Source organism: Notolepis coatsorum (genome assembly GCF_963971535.1).
Source record: "Notolepis coatsorum genome assembly, chromosome: 5".
Classification (NCBI taxonomy): Eukaryota; Metazoa; Chordata; class Actinopteri; order Aulopiformes; family Paralepididae; genus Notolepis; species Notolepis coatsorum.
Genome location: NC_140169.1, coordinates 61,471,005 through 61,477,998, shown reverse-complemented (window position 1 = coordinate 61,477,998; position 6,994 = coordinate 61,471,005). Strand labels below are relative to the sequence as shown.

Genomic DNA, 6,994 nt, shown 5'->3' with positions numbered 1-6,994 from the left:
ATACACACCGACCAGGATCGACTAGTCTAATCTGACATGACTAAGGAAGACGTTCAGGGGTAAGAGGACGTGGAAGATCTGTATGTTCACGTTGTGCTATATTAAATATATATAATATATATATTACTGACGTTAGCTGTCGCTGGAGCTGAGCGCGCAGCAGCTCCGTCAAGACGGCGACACTCCACCACAGGGTCACTTCCGGTTTAACGAGCTTGCCTTCAAAATAAAGGCGCGATAAATGTAGCTTTTAATAATTAGATCTATAGCAGTTATGTAACTTTTCAGCAAAAATGCACACAAGAGCACCAAGAAAAACCTGGACTAAAATGCTTGCATGTTTTAATGAAGGGCCTACTCTGCTCTGCTGTGCTCAGGGCTGGTTCAGCACAGGCACTACTGTTGTGTGTTGTGTACGTGTGTGTGTTGTCTACGTGTGTGTTGTGTACGTGTGTGTGTTGTGTACGTGTGTGTGTGTTGTCTACGTGTGTGTTGTGTACGTGTGTGTGTTGTGTACGTGTGTGTGTGTTGTGTACGTGTATTGTGTGTTGTGTACACGTGTATTGTGTGTTGTGTACGCGTGTGTTGTGTACGTGTGTATTGTGTGTTGTGTACACGTGTATTGTGTGTTGTGTATTGTGTACGTGTATTGTGTGTACGTGTGTGTTGTGTATTGTGTACGTCTGTGTTGTGTATTGTGTGTGTTGTGTATTGTGTACGTCTGTGTTGTGTATTGTGTGTGTTGTGTATTGTGTACGTGTGTATTGTGTGTGTTGTGTATTGTGTACGTCTGTGTTGTGTATTGTGTGTGTTGTGTATTGTGTACGTCTGTGTTGTGTACGTGTGTGTTGTGTGTTGTGTACGTGTGTTGTGTACGTGTGTTGTGTACGTGTGTGTTGTGTATTGTGTGTGTTGTGTATTGTGTACGTCTGTGTTGTGTGTGTTGTGTATTGTGTACGTCTGTGTTGTGTACGTGTGTGTTGTGTATTGTGTACGTCTGTGTGTGTTGTGTATTGTGTACGTCTGTGTGTGTTGTGTATTGTGTACGTCTGTGTGTGTTGTGTATTGTGTACGTCTGTGTGTGTTGTGTATTGTGTACGTCTGTGTGTGTTGTGTATTGTGTACGTCTGTGTTGTGTACGTGTCTGTTGTGTACGTGTCTGTTGTGTACGTGTCTGTTGTGTATTGTTGTGTGTGTTGTGTATTGTGTACGTGTGTGTTGTGTATTGTGTACGTGTGTGTTGTGTATTGTGTGTGTTGTTGTGTATTGTGTACGTCTGTGTTGTGTATTGTGTGTGTTGTGTATTGTGTACGTCTGTGTTGTGTACGTGTGTGTTGTGTATTGTGTGTGTTGTGTATTGTGTACGTCTGTGTTGTGTACGTGTGTGTTGTGTATTATGTGTGTTGTGTATTGTGTATGTGTGTGTTGTGTATGTGTGTGTTGTGTATTGTGTACGTCTGTGTTGTGTACGTGTGTGTTGTGTATTATGTGTATTGTGTATGTGTGTGTTGTGTATGTGTGTGTTGTGTATTGTGTATGTACACTTACAATGCAAGATGCTGAATTGATGGCTGGCACAGGAATGCAGTGTCTTTAAGCTGCTGTATTTGGAGAGCTGCCTACCATTGAGTTTAACCCTTGAATTAAAAGCTAACCATTGCACACATGCACCTACAAGGTGTGTGTAAATGTCAGGCAAACTACAAATGCTGAATTGTTGTCGTGGAGCCACAGCATAGAGACTAAGCCATTCATTCAAACATGAACAACATTGAATTCTGAATTCAGCCATGCTTTATTTCTCTGGGAGCTCTTATTTTGAAACGTTTCTGACCGGAAGTCCAAACGATTCTGCTGCTGCATGCTTGACACAGTCGGAGAGCACGTAGCATTACCCAAACCCTGCAACAGATTGCATCATCTGACATGCTGCCTAGATATATACTGGTAACAACGAGGTATTGCTCTGCATTGCATGACTTCAATGCACAGCATTATCAATGCACGTGATAGGCTGAGCTTTCAAAGCTGGGTCACTGGCTACTAGCGCCACTTAGCAAGCTAGCTGAAGTGACATAGATCACAAACTGTGATTCCATCTTCATGATTTTTTGTTTGCACATTTTCGAAGTCAACTTCCTGTCTTTTTAACTTTCTGTCTAACTTCTAAGTGCATCATGTCTATGGCTTGGGGGGAAACATGCACTTAGAAATTCTTAGAATCACCAGAAAGGCTTTCGAAATAGTGAAATGCCATGTTGACCTCAATATTTTCAAAACAAATTATATGAAAAGGTTATGAAATGAACAAGAATGTGATCAAAATAAATACAACAATAAATAAATAAAACGGAGCTCAACGCATACATTTGATCGTAGAAATCCATTTGTTTAGCTGCACCAGAATGTGATGTTTAACCCTTTCACTGCCACACGACCGAAGGTTAACACTTTGATTGCCTAAGGCTAAATTCATGATATACCATCCATTGCCAGCTCTATTTAACATGGAGAAGTTCCCCTTCTTTGCAGGGCTATAACTTTTTAAATTCTATTGCTAGATTGCCATTATTAGGGCCCATTCAAGGTCCTATATGTATTGTTCATGGTGTAGCAACGTTAAACTTTTTCATTCACATTAGGGCTGGGCGATAAAACGATAACGATAACTATCGCGATAAATTATTTCCTCGAAATAAACATGAAACGTGGTCGCAAAGTTTCGATATATCGATTTTCCAAGCTTGGATATGAGCACGCACTAACAACCAATCGGTGAAGGAGATGGCCGAGAGCGAAGGAGACCAGGAAGGAGACCCAGAGGTAGCACTCACTCAACAAGGCTTGCTAGGCTAACTAGCTTGCACAGCGATGTTTTATATATTTACGTGCCGAGTATGTGTGCGGCATGAATTCTGAGGCCACGTTCATAGTAGTGTGTGGTATACAGTGGACGTCGTTTCAATATATTGTGGCGGAAGAGAGTATTTTAGTATCATATTGAGCACATTGTCATGGAATACACCGCTTAGGAACAACAGGCTGGCTAGGCTAACTAGCTTGCACGGCGATGTTTTATATATTTACGTGCAGAGTATGTGTGCGGCATGAATTCTGAGCCCACGTTCATAGTAGTGTGTGGTATACAGTGGACGTCGTTTCAATATATTGTGGCGGAAGAGAGTATTTTAGTGTCATATTTATTACATTGCCATGAGATATTCCGCTTGTCGGCTAACTTCTAACGTGCGCGGACTGATGACGACATCAACTCGACTCGAGACATTCGCAGCAGCATAATAAGACAACAGGCTGGCTAGGCTAACTAGCTTGCACGGCGATGTTTTATATATTTACGTGCAGAGTATGTGTGCGGCGTGAATTCTGAGGCCACGTTCATAGTAGTGTGTGGTATACAGTGGACGTCGTTTCAATATATTGTGGCGGAAGAGAGTATTTTAGTGTCATATTTATTACATTGCCATGAGATATTCCGCTTGTCGGCTAACTTCTAACATGCGCGGACTGATGACGACATCGACTCGAGACATTCGCAGCAGCATAATAAGTTAATTAAACTTGACATACATTATATCGACGATAATTATCGATATCGAATTATATGAAAATAATTTTATAATTTTATCGCGATAACGTTTTTGGTCATATCGCCCAGCCCTAATTCACATATTCATACTAAAATATGATCTAAAGTATAAGTATGTTTTCATCTCTTTCTGCAGCTTTCTCCAGAACGTGATTTATAGCCCCAAATGCATTATATTGATGATGAAATACAGTTTGGTAGGAATCTGTGCGAGATCAAAAATTTCAATTGGACGTACTTCTAGAAGTTTCTACGTATCATCTGATGATGACCGGATGGGCGGGGGATCGTTTATAATTCCGTGGGCAGCGTTATACCATTCATCTAATGTGGGTCATATGTTCATCAGATCAGTTAGTATCGAACACGGAAATATTACACGCTAAAACTCACCCCAGTCTCCGCGGGCCGTTGGGCGATCAGCGTGGGGTAGACAGTTTTCCATTATGGGATGTAAAAATACCCGGTCCATTTCCAGGTTGTTATATAATGGTATATACGTCCAAATCATGTTGTTTATCGAGTTATTGGCAACGGATCGCTATGTATTGTGTCAAGATGGAGTCGCGGGAGCTATAGAGAGTGGCCGGAAGTAATATGGGTTATCAGCACTTCATCCACATCACTTCCTGTTTGGCGCTTCTGCCGATCGGCCACCAGATGGCGCTCTTGAACCGCTAGAGGATTGAGAGGAGCTCAGACCTGTGTGTGAAGGCTGCGGATGGAAAATATGATTCCGATCACAGATTTTTGATATATTGATATCAAAGACGAGTTACGGCGTCCTCGGCAACTTGAGCATGGCGGGGAAGGACGCCTAAACACGTTTTCGGCACTTAAAGTGTTAATAATAACCCTTTACTATCACACAACCGACGGTCGCCTTCTGTGAATTGTTGCAGTGAAAGGGTTAACCGTTTTGGTAGTGCGGCAGTGAAAGGGTTAAAGGGGCACTTCACAAAAAAACAAAACAACAATGCCAATTTAATTTTCACACATAATCTGTCTCACGCACAACCAAAAGCTCTAAACAGTTTTTGCACACGTTTGTTGTGTTAATTACAGCACCACTAAGTGATGTAGATGGAATTAGTAGTGATACCTTCATTACCTTGTGTTATAGCAGACCTGGGCATTGTACGGCCCGCGGGCCGGATCCGGCCCGCGGGATGATGCTGACCGGCCCGCGAAAGATTACATGATAATAAAAAAAAATAAAAAAAAAATAATGTTTTTTTTTTTTTTTAATATTTTTTTTTGATTTTTTTTTTTTTTTTTTTTTTTTTTCATGTCAACGTTCACACGCACAGTATACGCTTAGGAGACATGCTCAGACGATGTTGGTTCTCTTTGGATCCACCTACATATGTGAACAGACATTCTCAGTCATGACATTTACCAAGTCCAGGTACAGATCCTCTCTCACTGATGAACATCTGGCAGCTGTGCTTCGCATCTCCACCTCAGACATGCAACCTGACTTTGATGGACTTGTTAAAGCTCAACAGAGACTGGATTTCTCACACTGAATGAAAAAAAAAGAACTGAAGAACACTAAAATGTGGAAATATAACAAGTGAAATGGGACACTTGATATTTTTTTTTCTTTTTTTTGCACAGTTCTGAAAACATTAAATGTTTAATATAGGCATGTAAAGTAAAAAAGGCTACAAAACTGGGACACTTTTCTTTACACAGTTCAGTGACATGTCTTGTTTATTTTTGCTATAAGATGATGTGATGTCTTTAGAAAGCTAAGAAAATCCTTGTTTCAATAGTATATGAAACTCAAAATGCCCTTTGTTATTAATGTTTCACATTTTGTTTATCATTTTGGAAATAAATTCTATTTGAATAAATTATATTTTTGAAAGCTAACCGCACCTTTTAATTGCCAAATAATAACATACACTCTTACCAGGGGTCAAAAGTTTCAAAACAATGCCATTTACTGCTTTTTATATAGAAATAAAATGTATATTATGCATAATTGAGTTTGGAATTTTGGCCCGGCCCCCCAACATATTTTCAGTTGCTCATTCGGCCCCCCGGGAAAAATAATTGCCCACCCCTGTGTTATAGGGACGACTGCTACCACAGCATTTAATTGAGCTGTAATTATAACACAACACAAGGATCCAATGTCCCCGATGACATCACTGGTGGGCGTGGCCCATATTCAAACTCACTCACTATCAATTAGGGATGTCCGATATTATCGGCCTACCGATATTGGCATTAAAATGTGATATCGGAAATGATCTGTATCGGTTTTTATTTTAATTTTTTTACATTTATTTACCCAGGCAAGCAAGTAAGAACAAATTCTGATTTTATTTAGTGTCAAAAGTATGCACAATGTTGTGTTAATTACACGACAAGAGATATGTAATGTTAATTACCTGAAATGATTCAGTTTTTTGTGGGGGGAAACCCTGCATATATCGGTATCGGTTGTTATCGGTATCGGAAATTAAGAGTTGGACAATATCGGTATCGGTAAAAAAGCCAACATCGAACATCCCTACTCTCAATAACTGTCAAACTAAATTAATGTGTGCAAAACTGTTTAGAGGTTTTGGATGCGTGTGAGATTATGTGCATATGAAGTAGGCTTGGGCGGTATGACGGTATTACGATATACCGGGGTATTTAGAAATACCGACGGTATTTAAAATCAATACCGTCCGTCACCGTCAAAATCACAGATGCGCTTCAGCTTCTATTACAGTGAAACAGAGTTTTGAGTGTAGTGCACACACGCGCCAGCAGAGGGCGGGACCAGTCTAGTGGAGCGAGTGGGTCACAACGGTGTTCACGTTTTACGGTAATGTTGCGACAGTGCTGTGAAAATACCGTAAAGCGTTGTGACGAGAGTTGGTGTGTGTTGTTGTGGAGTGGTGCACTGGTGGAGCAAGCAAATAATCCGTCTCTTATTATATGTGAACTAAAGAGTACAAGGTTTACACAACAGCCCCCACCCGCCTTTTTATTGTATTTGTACCGTCCTGTACTATCCGCTGTCAGCTGTTTATCTCTCTCTGTGAGCTACTGAGCTTGATTAGCTAGCGTTATCTCACGCTAACTAGCATTAGCTCTGCGGCTAATCTTAGATTACCCTGAACTAAATCAATGACTAGGTTATAAAGCATTCGAGTAGTTTTCACTGCACATAGAAGTAGCCAAACAACGGGAGCATTTCGGGAGCATATGACCAAAACTCATGCAATTTCGAGCCCTTAACGAATCAAATAGTCTGCCAAGGCTAGATGCTAACGCAGTAACGCTAACGGTGCAGGCTTCTGACTACCAATCTGAGAGCTGACGATGATTTTTTTACTTGGTAACACGGGTTGCCACCCCCCCCCCCCCCCCCGCTGATGAAAA

The 6,994-nt window shown here is 40.9% G+C and overlaps 1 pseudogene across 1 annotated transcript in view; it reads left to right on the top strand.

Annotated features, from left to right (window-relative positions):
* Positions 1-6,994, top strand: part of LOC311228225 (aspartate--tRNA ligase, cytoplasmic-like) — a 159,489-nt pseudogene that overhangs the window by 71 nt on the left and 152,424 nt on the right. Inside the window, exon 1 of the transcript XR_014621054.1 lies at positions 1-59. This exon is cut by the window's left edge and continues 71 nt beyond it. The product of XR_014621054.1 is annotated as an aspartate--tRNA ligase, cytoplasmic-like (transcript). The remainder of the gene's footprint in view (positions 60-6,994) is intronic.